General features: G+C 43.2%; 1 protein-coding gene across 4 annotated transcripts in view; it reads right to left on the bottom strand.

Moving 5' to 3' along the window:
* The window catches only part of NCOA3 (nuclear receptor coactivator 3), a 118,282-nt gene extending 111,607 nt beyond the window's left edge, over positions 1-6,675 (bottom strand). For all 4 annotated transcript variants that reach the window (XM_075276756.1, XM_075276757.1, XM_075276755.1 and 1 more), the window contains exon 1: positions 6,548-6,675. The gene's annotated coding sequence lies outside the window, so the exon portion shown is untranslated. The remainder of the gene's footprint in view (positions 1-6,547) is intronic.
* Positions 6,676-15,793: the final 9,118 nt, after the last annotated feature.

Below are 15,793 nucleotides of genomic sequence, written 5' to 3' on the forward strand. Positions count from 1 at the left end.
TCAAGAAAGGTCATGTCGCTTTTATGGAGAACGCTAGCGGTCTCCATAGACCACTATTGTGAGGGGGCGTATTATGACATGCATTCCGCGCCATAATCCGCCCCCTCTGTGCCCGTGTGAACGGGCCCTTAGCCTATCCTAGTGAGCTAAAGGACCTGTGATGACGTCCGTGCCGTCGTTCGGTAGAAATCCTGGTTTTCTTCTGTATGCAAATGAGTTCTCTTGCAGCACTGGGGGCGGTCCCCAGCGCTCAAACAGCACTGGAGGCTCCAGCTCTGCCTCTATCTTTGCCTGGAACAGCCTCTCCCTGCGTCTTCTTTCGGCGCTTGCTTCAAACTTCTGGGCATGCGCACTCAACTCAGTCGTCAGGTCTCAGGTAGAGCCGACTGCACATGCCCGCAGCAATTTTCCTGTTGCCGCTTAACACAGTATATTGGTGTAAGCAGCCATTTTCTTGTGGCTGCTTACAGAGTAAGCTGGGGTAAGTGGCCACAAAAAATGGCCACGGGCATGCACTGTCAGCTCTGCCTGAGGGCGCATGCCCAGAAGTTTGAAACCAGCACCAGAAGAGGCCATTTCAGGTGTACATAGAGGTAGTGCTGGAGAGTTCTCTTGCAGCATTGGGGACAGCCCCAGTGCTGCAAGAGAACTCATTTGCATACGGAAAACAAAAAACAAAAAACGGGATTTCTACCGAATGGCGGCGCGGAGAAGACATCTAAAGGTAGGAGAAGAATAGCCTCTCTTCAGGCTATTCCTGCATGTTAGGGACAAAAAAAAAAAAAAAAAAAAAAAAAAAAGCTTTTTAATGATTGAATCCCTTTAAAATTTCATATATACAACCACCTTCATACTCTAGATTTGATGACCTACTAGAAATCCAGGTGTTTCATTTGTATAATAGGTGAATTTTTTTTTTTTTTTTTTAATTATACCCATCTGAAAGCTGACAAAAACTTGGATTTTACGTGGTGACATTCAGTGGGTGAAAATGAGTTTTCTGACTGATGAAACTTTTCTGCCTGTCAGGATAGGGACAGGGTCAAATGTAAACTTTATTTATAAGTGTGTCTTTGTGTAAGTGTCTGGTGCAACTCTTTTGGCGCTGCGATCTGGACACTGGTAAACGTTATGTAAATCTGCCTGTCCCCAGCAACTTAATTTCATTAGCCAAACAGTTGATCAAATCTGTAATAAATATCCAGACAGCACTCCCAGCACTATTTGCTTTGCATTCAGTGTTATAGCCTTATTAGAAGGGGATTAGTCACTTAATAAAGCAGGTTGCACATGACTGTGTGCTAACCGGCAGCCGCGCATGAATGTCAAGACTGATGCATGGAGTACACACAATTGTCACCCATGTGCCACCCGTGGCCCCTTTTATTCAATGAATAGGAGCTGTGGAAGCAAGGCCGCAAAATGTAACAAGAATAGGACCTGTCAGCCTGCACACATGACTACGTCATTCACGGTGATGTGTACGGGCCCACAGAATTCAATTGTCAGTATGGTATTCGGGAAAAACCTGGATAGCACACTGATCAGACATGCGGTCGTCTGCAAAAGGGCTTATTGAGTGGATAGATTTGATGATATGTTGGTATGGCTTGATATTGGCTATGCTGTATTTATGGTTTAACGTTTTAAAAGTTATGAATTCTGGTTTTTAGTTATACCTTTAATAAAGGCCGTTGCTAATAAATTATTTTCACCTCCAATCAAGTGTTAGGTTTCTTTATTCATTAGAGATTAGGTTTTAGTTTTACATGGTAAGTATATTTCATACAATGCAATGGTCTGGAACTCCACACAAATGTGACATCGCTCAAGCAGTGCAAGGCAGAGCTGAGCAGTTATCTGGAGCAGACAGCACCTCTAACAGCCCTTTTCAGCTAATTATCATAAGAGTAAAATACTGATTTTCAAGAAGGAGCCTTATTCACATGACCGTGATGCAAACAATGTGAAACAGCCATTTTCACAACCGACTTATATTAGTATAGTATATGTTTTTCATGCATCCTCAGAGTCCATGGCTGATCTATGGGACATGGGCATGTACTATTTTTCTGATGGGACACCCACACAGTGTGTTAAGAACACGGATGTATGAATGGGGCAAGGAAGGGGGGTGGTTAGGCGGTGCGAGAAAAAAAAAAAACAAAAAAAAAACAAAAAAAAAAACACCATGACACAGGATTTCATGCTTACATGACTTTTCCTTCCATCAAAACACGTGTGGCTTAATTTGGTCCAGAAAAAGACCGCTTCCTATTTAGAAAGCAGTTTTTGGAGCAGATTTTGGTAAAAAAAAAAAAAAAAAAAAAAAAAAAAACACAAAACACTTCAGAAAACGCAAGGCAGTTTTCCTCTCCCCTAAAGTGAATGGACCGTAAAAAAGCGCATTGCGTTTTTTGCAAAACCGTTTTACGCTTCCCATTCACTTCTATTGCTTTCCTCAGGCGGAATCCGCCTGAAGAAAGGTCGTGTCGCTTCTTTTTTCCGATAGAAGCAAAAAACTGCTAGCGGAAAAATGAACGCTAGCGGTCTCCATAGACCACCATTGTATGGAAGCGGATTATGAGGTGATATCCGTGGTCTAAATCCGCCTCATTGCCCCAGTGTGCACTAGCCCTAAAAATCATGCCAGAAAAGGGGGAGAGTTTTTTGTTTTTTTTAAATGAAGCCAAATGCAGACAAATAGGGCTCAGTCTGCATCATTCATTTAAAGTCTGTTGCTCTTATCCTATGACAGTCAAGAGCAACATTCATTACGTAAGGGGGATAGTATGAATCCCCCTTGTACACCCTTCCTATATACAGTGGGGCAAAAAAGTATTTAGTCAGTCACCAATAGTGCAAGTTCCACCACTTAAAAAGATGAGAGGCGTCTGTAATTTACATCATAGGTAGACCTCAACTATGAGAGACAAAATGAGAAAACAAATCCAGAAAATCACATTGTCTGATTTTGTAAGAATTTATTTGCAAATTATGGTGGAAAATAAGTATTTGGTCACCTACAAGCAATCAAGATTTCTGGCTCTCACAGACCTGTAACTTCTTCTTTAAGAGTCTCCTCTTTCCTCCACTCATTACCTGTAGTAATGGCACCTGTTTAAACTTATCACTATAAAAAGACACCTATGCACACCCTCAAACAGTCAGACTCCAAACTCCACTATGCTGAAGACCAAAGAGCTGTCAAAGGACACCAGAAACAAAATTGTAGCCCTGCACCAGGCTGGGAAGACTGAATCTGCAATAGGCAACCAGCTTGGATTGAAGAAATCAACTGTGGGACCAATAATTAGAAAATGGAAGACATACAAGACCACTGATAATCTCCCTCGCTCTGGGGCTCCACGCAAAATCTCACCCCGTGGGGTCAAAATGATCACAAGAACGGTGAGCAAAAATCCCAGAACAACGCGGGGGGGACCTAGTGAATGAACTGCAGAGAGCTGGGACCAATGTAACAAAGCCTACCATCAGTAACACACTACGCCGCCAGGGACTCAGATCCTGCAGTGCCAGACGTGTCCCACTGCTTAAGCCAGTACATGTCCGGGCCCGTCTGAAGTTTGCTAGAGAGCATTTGGATGATCCAGAAGAGTATTGGGAGAATGTCCTATGGTCTGATGAAACCAAACTGGAACTGTTTGGTAGAAACACAACTTTTCGTGTTTGGAGGAAAAAGAATACTGAGTTGCATCCATCAAACACCATACCTACTGTAAAACATGGGGGTGGAAACATCATGCTTTGGGGCTGTTTCTCTGCAAAGGGGCCAGGACGACTGATCCGGGTACATGAAAGAATGAATGGGGCCATGTACCGTGAGATTTTGAGTGCAAACCTCCTTCCATCAGCAAGGGCATGGAAGATGAAACGTGGCTGGGTCTTTCAACATGACAATGATCCAAAGCACACCGCCAGGGCAACGAAGGAGTGGCTTTGTAAGAAGCATTTCAAGGTCCTGGAGTGGCCTAGCCAGTCTCCAGATCTCAACCCTATAGAAAACCTTTGGAGGGAGTTGCCAAGCGACAGCCCCAAAACATCACTGCTCTAAAGGAGATCCGCATGGAGGAATATACCAACAACAGTGTGAAAACGTTTGACCTCTGTCATTGCCAACAAAGGATATATAACAAAGTATTGAGATGAAATTGTGTTACTGACCAAATACTTATTTTCCACCATAATTTGCAAATAAATTCTTACAAAATCAGACAATGTGATTTTCTGGATTTGTTTTCTCATTTTGTCTCTCATAGTTGAGGTCTACCTATGATGTAAATTACAGACACCTCATCTTTTTAAGTGGTGGAACTTGCACTATTGGTGACTGACTAAATACTTTTTTGCCCCACTGTACTTTCTGTATCCATTCCTCACAGTTCTCATTCTGCATACCTCTAGTGTATATCAGTCCATGTTCATGTTCATGTGATGGACATACAGGTGCATGGCTTGTTACTATGCAAATTCTGATTAGCGTGTTGTGTCTAATGAGCCGTGCACCCGTGTCCCTCTCATATACACTAGAAGAAAGCAAAATTAATGACAGCGAGAGATCCAAAAAAAAAACAAAAAAACATGGGGAATGGATTCTGAAAGTATATTAGAACGTTGCATAACTTCATTAAATGAAACATTTGTCTTTCAATATCAGTCTGACACTGGACAACCCTTTTACTTACATTATACAATTATTGTATAATTTTATGTATAGTCTATTTCATAGGAATTCAAACACTGGCTTTTTAAAGAATTAAAAGGAGTTTTACTGCTTTTGACGGTCTATAACGGTCAGCCATTTCTGAAAGAGTCGGACTGTGGAAATACATAAGCGTTTGAGTCAGTGGTTTGGCCTACCAACTCCAAAGCCCTGGATATCAAACAAAGTCACTGTACAAATGTACAGTATTATGCTTGCCAGAATACAGCAGTCTCTTTAGACAACTGATTAGCTAGGAAACTGGGTGTCAGGACTCTGATGATCATTAATTGATGACCTATCCAAAGGTCAGCTATATCAGCTACAAAGCCAAAAAAAAAAAAAAAAAAAAAAAAAAAAAAAATCACACCATTACCACCCATTTTTCAGATGTACATTTTTTTTGTCATGGACTGTGGATCCACTGTAAAAGAAATAAAGACCTTATCCACATTCCCCCCCCCCCACGCCTCAACAAAAACAACCACCATTCATAATGTGCTTTTTTTCACAATAGGCTCAAAGCACGCCAGATACTGTATTTCTGCTTTTATGGTTTTTAACAGATCCAAAACTCTGAAAATATAAAAAGATAAATAAAATTGATCTATTCTTCACCTATGTGAAAAACAAAGCTACCATAGACAAAAACACACACATAAAACAATGGGTCTGTGAAAACACATGTCCATTGAAAATAAGTGTGTAAATAAGCCTTCAAGCTACAAGTCCCAAGGACTGATAAGTCTTCCTCCAACCAAAGCTGACGGCATTTGCCATGTGATACAACTCTACACACAGGGACGGAAAGTAATAGTGTAAAATATCAGTCTTAAACTAGGTTCACATTAGCATTGGTCTTTCCAATGATTGTGTCCACATGGGAACCTAAACAATTGGGGAGCCAGTCTGCTAAAAGAGCAGTTATCCACAGACCCCCTAAAGTAGAATGGGATCCAAGAAGATTTTATACTGAAACCAGCAGAGAGAAAAGTCCTATATGCAGTACTTCGCCAATTTTAGGGTCCATTCACATGGAGTAAAGGCGCGCTCATTTTGGAAAAATACACTTGAAAAGAATACACATGTAAAAATAACACTCCCATTGACTTCAATGACATTTTACACGTGTACTTTGCCAAAATGAGCGTGCGTTTACTCTGTGTGGATGGATCCTTAGGCAGACACTCCAAACAGATGTGAACCTTGCCTGAACCAGAACAGAGCTCAAACAACACTCCGCTCCTTCAATGTTAACAAAGGAGCACAGGGGTAGCAGCAACAGATAAAAAAAATCCAGGTGTTCATATACTAGAAACACAATCCAGCACGGTGAGCTACTATAGCTGTCAGGATACATGCTGCAGGACTGTATACAAAGTCTACATTTCCAGGGAAGATGACCCAACAAATAGCAATGTGCATCTGTATTGCAGCCCTTCAATGCAATATATAAGAATGTAACAGTATACATAAGGATACAGTATAGAAAGAGGTGGGTAAATATGACTGTATATAATGTAGTAGGCGTATACATGACAGTGTACATAATATGCATACGGGGGGAGGGGGACGTCTTACTGTATATAACGTGTATACACTTTTACACACAAGTTTGCTGCAGCTGTAACACAGCACCAGGGCTGAGAGCCATGTCAGTGACTGGGCTGAGGACCGGATGACAGTACAGTCCCTGGTACCAGCCATGAACTTTCCAGTCACCATCCCCCCCACCTGACCGACCTCACGCCGGTGAAGGCAGGGCCCAAACCACAAGCAACACACAAGTCTATTAAAGGAAGCCCTGGGGAACGCTGTACTTACGTAGCAACCACCGCTTTCCCCTCTCTTCAGCACCTTTATCCCCGCACCGAACACTCCGCCATTTTCCTCGCTGTTTATTTAAATGGCAAACACTCCCCGGGCAGGGAGAGTTCCGTCTTACCGCGGCGACTCTTGGGAGTGGTAGTCCGCCGAACCCTAGCCCGGCCCCTTCTGCCAAGGGTGTGGACTACAATTCCCGGCATGCCGTGCGCCCCAGCCCGCAGCACCAGTGGGACAATGAAGCCTGGGTGCTCAGCATTGGGGGCTATTTATAGTAGGTGGTTGCTTGTTGGGGGTGAAAGACTGACGCACTGTGAGATCCTGGTGCTATCGGCGCCCCTCAGGTGAACTCCGGTCTCAGTGGAATAAGCTGCACACGGGGGAGCAGCGGGGGCTGTCATCAGAGTGGGGGAGGGGAGGAATGGTTACCAGCTGCCTGCAGATCAAAAGGAACACAGGGACTACTACTCGTTTTTGCAGCTTTTAGCACCCCAACAGTCCAGTGCTCTTTGGGGCAACTGAAGTTATAAGTACACGGCAGGCACCACTTGCTGAAACAGTCTGTATGAGGAGGCTCTTGTTGAGCTGCAGCCCATTACAATTTATATATGTATATGCAAGCCACCAACACTATACAGGACATATTAAAGGGGCTCTAACAGCAAAATTATGCTGTATGAGCCCCACATATGCCTGATTAGCCTTTAAAAAGGCTATTCAGGCACCGCTAATGTTATTTTAACCCCTCCCCCATTTTAAAATAAAAACATATATGCAAATTATACTTATCGCGCACGGTGGGCGGTCATAGCATCTTCATCATCTTCTGGCACGCCTTCCTCTTCTTTCGGCGACGCCCTCCGGTCCTGGCTCTTCATCGTCCTCTTCTTGCGTTGGGATTAGTTCAAATCTGACGCGTGCGCAGTATCACTTGCCTCAAGGAGGCGAGTGTACTGCCATTGAGGAAAATGGCGCCGTAGTGTGCGCAGTAGCCAGATTTGAACCAATCCTGCTGGAAGAAGAGGACGAAGAAGCCGGGGAAGAGCCAGGACCGGAGGGCGTCTCCGAAAGAAGAGGAAGGCGTGCCAGAAGATGAAGTCGGACCGTGCATGACCGCCCACCGTGCACGATAAGTATAATTTGCATATATGTTTTTATGGTTTTATTTTAAAATGGGGGGGTTAAAATAACATTAGCGGTGCCTGAATAGACTTTTTAAAGGCTATTCACGCATATGTGGGGCTCATACAGCATAATTTTGCTGATAGAGCCCCTTTAAATGGAATGAAGGGGAAAAATTAACAATGTAATTAAATAGTAAGGCCCGTCCCAGTTCACCTTTGTGCTCGGATTTCCATTTTAGGAGTCCACTTGGCGACCTCCTGAATGGAAACCTACACGCATTGAAAAGCAGTTAACTGGGAAACCCGCAGACACCATAGACTCTAATGGGGTCAGTGTGGTTTCCGCTCTAAATATGCGGAGAGAAAAGTCCTGCAAGTATTACTTTTCTCGCCACATGTTTCATGCAGAAACCACACTGACCCCATTATGGTCTATGGGGTCCATGGGTTTCCTTTAGGTAACTGCTTTATAATGCGTATAGGTTTCCATTCGGGGGTCACCAAATGGACTTTCCAAACGGAAACCCAAACACGGATGTGAACCAGGCCTAAAACAAGAGCAGTTTATTATGTGTAGTTGATAGTGGAATGAACACTTCTCTTTTTTTGAGAGCCCAAGTAAATGCCTTATATCACCAACGTGCCAAAAAATTGGAACATGCTTAAGGATGCGGTCTATTGCAAGACTCTGAGCCAGAAGGCCTAAAAGAGTCTGGGACTATGGTCTTCCTATGCCGAAGTAAGGGAGACCCGACTTGCTCTCACCCCAGTGTTCTGCTAGGAGCCTACAACAAGGTGCAGAGTACCTTGTAGAGGTGGGCCAGGGACGAGGGATCCTAATAGCCACACAATTCCTCCCCCTTGACCTTGGAAGTGTCCCAAAAGTGCTTCGAAATCCCTCACAACACAAGTTAAGTACCATGTAGTATAGTCCTGCTCGATATATAAAAATTTCCCATTGCAAGTCAGAATACTGAGCAAATAAGGGTGAGCTATGAAAAAAAAGTGCAATGCGTTGTTCCTTACCGAGATGCCATCTCCAATGAGCTTGGACACCCCAGGAGTCACCATCCTCTTGGGCCCTTCAGTACCTTAGGCTTTCGTACTCAATAACCTAATTGCTTTGATCTGGTGGCTGCATCATACCACCAGTTGGTTCTCTGCTCTTCATCTATGGCATTCTCTTACCCCGCCTAAAGTGTCTCAACACTCCCACTAGCAGAGGTAATTACTAACAACTGATAAAAACAGATATTTTTTAGGAGGAATACCTTTTTTGAAAAAAAAAAAATAACAGTTTACAGATAAAATTCCAAACACCTGTCTCAAATAAAATCAAATAATTTCCATAACAATTCTTATAAATAAAACAATTTAAAAGGACACTTTGTGGCGCTGTATAATAGCACTCCACTCTCATAAAAAAAAAAAAAACCTTTGTCATATGTGGGGCTCTATCAGCATGATTTTGCTGATAGAGCCCCTTTAAAATAGGATAATGCTTTTGGTCTAAAAAGTAATATACATTTCATTAAAAGCAATGGCTTAAACATCATTAACGGTTTAGACATCATGCTTATTTTACAGATTTCATTATCTTCCATGCCATTATCCAGGGGCGAATCCAGAGCCGGGCAACCGCCCGGCCTGGACCCAGCTCCACAACCCTAATGGGGGCGGCAGCCCGGGTGATTTTTTTTTTCTTTTTTTTACTTTTTTTTTTCTTTGAACCAGCACAGGAGAGCTGCCGCTCTCCATGTGCTGGTTCAGACATCTACGTATCAGCGTAGGCGGCGTCATCACGCCGCCTACACTGATACGTCTGCCGAGAGAAGAGACTCACGGAGGCAGCAGGAGCAGCAGCAGCGCGATCGGTAAGTATAATAACATTTTTTTTGTTTTATTTACCAACCTCCCCGGATCTGATCACTGTTGCCCCGCTTCCCCTTGTACTATAGGCTGCGGAACCCGGCAGTGAATAGGCCCGGGCCAGGCCGCAATCCCACTGCCGCAATTATTATCCCCTTCCTGCCGATGGCATTTTTTGATTTTCGTTTTTGACTCCTCTCCTTCTAAACCCCATAACTTTTTTATTTCTCTGCTCCCAGAGCCATATGAGGTCTTAATTTTTGCGGGACAAATTTTTCTTCATGATGCCACCATTAATTATTGTGTATAATGTACTGGGAAGCTGGAAAAAAATTCAGAATGGGGTGGATTTGAAGAAAAAATGCATTTCTGCGACTTTCTTATGGGCTTTGGTTTTACGGCGTTCACTGTGCAGCCAAAATGACATGTCCCCTATATTCTGTGTTTCGGTACGGTTCCAGGGATACCAAATTTATATGGTTTTATTTACATTTTGACCCCTAAAAAAAATCCAAAACTGTGTTAAAAACTTTTTTTTCTAAAAGTCGCCATATTCCAACGGCCGTAACTTTTTTATACGTAAGTGTACGGGGATGCATAGGGTGTCTTTTTTTGCGGGGCCGGGTGTACTTTTTAGTTCTACCATTTTCGGGAAATGTTATTGCTTTGATCACTTTTTATTCAAATTTTTATCAGAATCAAAACAGTGAAAAAACGGCGGTTTGGCACTTTCGACTATTTTTCCCACTACGGCGTTTACCGAACAGGAAAAATATTTTTATAGATTTGTAGAGCAGGCGATTTCGGACGCGAGGATACCTAACATGTATATGTTTCACAGTTTTTAACTACTTTTATATGTGTTCTAGGGAAAGGGGGGTGATTTGAACTTTTAATTCTTTTTATATTTTTTTATATTTTTTTTAACTTTTTATTTTATTTTTTGCATTTATTAGACCCCCTAGGGGCATTGCAAAAAAGCATCCTTTATTTTGCAGGCTGCATAGACCAGCCTGCAAAAGAGAGGATTTGCAGACAAGCCTGGGAGCCTGTACAAGGCTCCCGGCTGTCATGGCAACGGGACATCAGCCCTGGAGCATGCTCCAGGAGCCGGCGATCCTGGCCAAAATGGCGGCGCCCATGTGCCGTCGGGAAAGTGGCGCCTCCGGCGCCTTTGACCGCGGCGCCGGAGGTGTTAATGCCTCCGATCGGTCCGGGGACTGATCGGAGGCATTAGAGCCGGTTGTCTACTGCTTAAAGCAGTAGACACCCGGCGGCTATGGCGGTCGCCATAGTTACAGACCCGACATGCGCCGTACTATTACGGCGCATGTCGGGAAGGGGTTAAACTCGGGGGTCTTTTCAGACCCCCGAGTATAATAATTGGAGCCCCAGGGGAGGTGAGGGAACATAATAAACATTGTTACTTACTTCTTCGATATCCAATGTTAATCCTAGCAGGCTTTGGGCCTATATGGTAATGCCCAGACGTCACGTAGTCTGGGATATTACCATATAGGCCCAAAGCCTGTGCTAGCAGTACCATATAGGCCCGAAGACTGCTAGGATTAAAGGGATTCTACCACTAAAGCAACATTTTTTCTAATTACCACGTTGAATAGCCTTAAGAAAGGCTATTTGTCTCTTACCTTTAGACGTGGTTTCCGCAGCGCTGTTCCTTAGAAATACCGGTTTTAACCGCAGCAATGAGGGCGGGACCCAGCGCTCAAAGGGCGATGGGAGCGTCCCCACTGCTGCCCGAGAGCTCCAGCGCCGCCTCCATCTTCAGCTGCAACCCCGCCTCTTCTTTCTTCCGTCTTGGTCCAACTTCCGACGTCTGCGCAATACTCTCCTGTTTTGAACTGCAAGAACGGCCTCCCAAAAATGGCCACCTTCATTTCCATAACAAATACAATTTAAAGGAAGGACACTTTGTGGCGCTGTATAATAGCACTGCCTTCTGCCTGTGCTAGCAGTCGTGGACGTTACTCCAGGCAACATCCTTCTGTCGATTAAAAAGATATTTAGTATTAGCAATATTCCACACTATTTTACATTTCTCTTCTCTAAAATTCTTTATAGGAGTGAGTAAAAGTGTGGACTGAATGTTCTTTAAAATCTCTGTGCTGTTCATGACTTCATTAAGACTCATATTCTAAAGGTTAAAAAAACAAACTGTCCTTTCTAAAATGTTATAATTACACAAGTCAACGACCAAAACTTTTTTTCTTGAATAATAGGCTATTTCCATGTATTTTTGTGCACTGAAACTGAAAATGACCTCTAAATTTGTCTATCACGTCTCAGATTTAGACAAAAGCCCCGCCCCCTTTTCATTATTGGAAGCTCGTTTAAGCCAATCAGAGCTAAGCTCTATTTTACGTATCATTATCTCCCAATGTAATTACACATATAATTCATTTACCAATCATTGTAAGTCGATTGGTTAAACGCTATTTTATCCTGGCTATATAAAGCCACGCATTACCGCATAAGGTCTTTTCCTGCTTTATATTATATTTTCATTCAGTATTTTTTAAAATGGCTTTATTGTTAGAGATGCCTTTGGATAAAGATTCTCCCAAAAGTGACAGAAAGGTGAAACGGATCCTGAGTTTGAATGTGGTTCGAGCGCTCTGCACCAGTTGTTCTCCCAAGATGAGTTGAATGACCTAGTGAGGGATCTTGGACTTAGCAAAGAAAATTCAGAACTACTGGGTTCACGTTTACAAGAAAAAAATCTATTGGTCGAAGGAACATCAGTGTATTTTTATAGAAAGAGAGAACTGAAGTTTACTCCTTATTTTGAACAGGAAGAAAACCTGGTGTTTTGTCATGATGTCCCTGGATTGATGACTGCTTTTGGTATACAGTACGAAGCAGATGCATGGAGGCTCTTCATTGATTCCTCAAAAAAAAAGCTTGAAAGCTGTTCTGCTCAATAATGGCAACCAATATTGAACTGCAAGAGCGGCTACCCCAAAATGGCCGCCGTCCGGCTCCTGTATTGAACTGCAAGAGCGGCTACCCCAAAATGGCCGCCGGCCGGCTTCTGTGTTGAAATGCAAGAGCGGCTACCCAAAAATAGGCTGGCAGCCATTTTTGGGTAGCCGCTCTTGCAGTTCAATAAAGGAGCTGGCCGGCGGCCATTTTGGGGTGGCCTCTCTATGATCCTGTATAGAACTACAAGAGCAAGAGAAGCCAGAAGAGGCGGAGTTGCTGCGGAACAAGGAGGCGGCGCAGGAAAGAGCTCTCGGGCAGCATTGGGGATGTGCTCATCTGCCTTTCAGCACTGGGGCCCGCCCTCATTGCTGCAGAGAGCTCATTTGCATACCGGTTAAAACCGGTATTTCTACGGAACGGCGCGGCAGAAACCATGTCTAAAGGTAGGAGAAGAATAGCCTTTCTTAAGGCTATTCGACATGGTAATTAGAAAAAAAGGTAGTTTAATGGTAGAATCTCTTTAAAGGTACTGTGCATGCTACTAGGTCAGCCGTCAGGATTTACTAAATTCCCATGTTTTTTGTGTGAGTGGGACAGTAGAGCTCGTGACCTTCATTGGATAAAAAAAGAATGGCCTGTTCGTCAATCCCTTACTCCTTGAGAGAAAAATGTTCTGAGGAGGAGCTTGGTTGATCCGAAAATTATTTTGCTCCCTCCTCTTGACATCAAATTAGGCATTATGAAACAATTTTTGAAAGCCTTACCTAAGACTGGACCATGTTTCACATATTTGAGTGAAAAATTTCCTCACCTCTCAGAAGCGAAATTTAAAGAGGATCAGATCGGGCACATGCAGTTTTATATACTGCTGGAAAGCTGACAGTGCGCTGAATTCAGCGCACTATCGGCTTTCCCAATCTGTGCCCGGTGTAAAGTGCTATCGGTCCCGGTGAAGTAGCGCTTTACAGTCAGAAGGGCGTTTCTGACACTTAGCCAGGGGCGCCCTTCTGCCCAGCACCCCCCCCCCCCCTCTCCTGATAACACTCGTCTATGGACGAGCTGTGTGAGCAGAGGGAGGGGGCGTTCCTCCCTGCTCACACAGTACAGCCCGATAGGCGCTGCTGGGCAGAAGGGCGTCCCTGGCTAACTGTCAGAAACGCCCTTCTGACACTAAAGCGCTACGGTAACGGGACCGATAGCGCTTTACACCGGGCACAGATCGGGAAAGCCGACAGTGCGCTGAATTCAGTGCACTGTCAGCTTTCCAGCAGTATATAAAACTGCATGTGCCCGATCTGATGAAAGGTCCTCTTTAAAGAAGGTGTTTTCGTTGGGCTTGATATCCAAAATCTGATGTTTAATGTTAACTTTGAAGCGACAATGACAGAAGATGAAAAGGAGGCATGGAAAGCATTCAAAGATGTGGTAACCAAGTTTCTTGGAAATCACAAAGATCCAGACTACAAAAAAATCATTCAAAATATGCTGCAAAAATTTCAAAATCTAAGATGTCTGATGAGCCTCAAACTTCACTTTTTGAATTCGCATGTGAGATTTTTCCCTGAAAATCTTGGAGCAGTTAGCGAAGAACAAGGTGAACGCTTCCATCAGGATATCAAAGTGATGGAGAAAAGATATCAGGGTCGTTGGAACGTTGCAATGATGGGAGACTACTGCTGGTCGCTACATCGAGACCAACCAGAAAAATCGTACAAGAGGAAAAGCAATGTACGCAGTTTTACTGGCAAAAGAATTCGAAAATACAAACAGATGTAAAGTAATACCGTAAGAAAGTAAATAAACAATGTTCATATACACAGGGTTTAGAGTACTAGTTTCACATATAATTACACAGGGGAACTCAGTAGTGACCGAAAAAATGCTAAAACCTAACCTTTATTAAATAAAATTAAAACGCTATACACCCAGTGATCATTCCCAAAGTAAGAAAGGTGAGTAAAAACTAATATTAGATTCTCATTTCTAGTTGGTATGATCACCACAGTTGCTGGGTAGTAGCATCTATTCCTCCCTCTATGACCCCCACTCTGATGTCTAGTTTGTTAGCGGAGAACAGGTGAATGGTATGTCTACAGATAGGGTCCCAGCCAACTCAATTCTAGCAACTATGCAATCACTCTGCTAAATGCTGACAGGTATACCTAAGTTACTTTTGTATATAATGAGAGGTGGTAGTGAAATGCTAAATGGTGAGTCAGGTCAACCTATTCCTAATATTTTGGCTCCCCAAAGCGGCCACACTAAATGCTCAACCGTATACACCAGAGTACCGATTCTGTACTACGGTATCCTGCCTCCTAATATAGTAATTAACTTCCTCTACACGTTTTGCCGCTAAGACTCATCAGGAGGATAAGTATTGTTAGGTTACAGATGCAGTGCGGTGAAAACCGCAATTCCTGGGGCCTTAGTGGTAGACTCCTGTACTCGTGTAGGTATGACACTGAGCGTTGTCTGAGCGGGCTTCAAATAGTATTAGGTCCACCCCTACACCACCCACTTGACACGCCCATACAGCTATCCCACCAATCCACATCATCATGTGGACCGGCCTCCAAGAGGCGGGACTGAGTCGCGGGTGGCAAGATATTTTGAAAGCACATGCGCGCTGTGTTAGAAGAAATGCCGACTGACTTGCTGTAAACGAATGTAGCCAGAGCACGAATGATAAGTGTCACGAAAGAATCGGTAAGTATACATGGTAAGTATCAACCGTATCATATTTTTTGACAATGATGGATCTTATGCTGCCCTTAAAGGGGTATTCCCATGTACATAATCATATCTATATTTGTAGATAATTAAAAATTAAACATTTTTGCAAATATAAGTAATTAAAAATTCTGCAAAGTTTTAAAGATTTTCTCTAACTTCCTTAGTGTTGACAGTCTTTTATCTTGATCGGTTGCCATGGATACAACCAATAATGCAGAAACTTTCTATGGTCTTGGACTTGTCAGGAACCCAGCTATGATTTTCTTATTGTACCTGGGTTATCAGTCAGGGACACAACATGTATCAGAAGATATCCCGGCCACAATAAGGAAAATCATGGCTGATTTTCTGACCTTAGAAAGTTTCTGCATTTGTGGTCGTATCCATGGCAACCGATCAAGATAACAGACTGTCACCACTAAGAAAGTTAGAAAAAATCTTTAAAACTGCAGAATTTTTAATTACTTACATTTGCAATGTTTAACTTTTAATCATCTACAAATTAAAAAATAATAATCTACTTGGGAATACCCCTTAAGGGCTAGTTCACACGTGAGTATAAGGGGAGGTTTTT

The sequence above is a fragment of the Leptodactylus fuscus genome, chromosome 6 (assembly GCF_031893055.1).
Source record: "Leptodactylus fuscus isolate aLepFus1 chromosome 6, aLepFus1.hap2, whole genome shotgun sequence".
NCBI classification, from domain to species: domain Eukaryota; kingdom Metazoa; phylum Chordata; class Amphibia; order Anura; family Leptodactylidae; genus Leptodactylus; species Leptodactylus fuscus.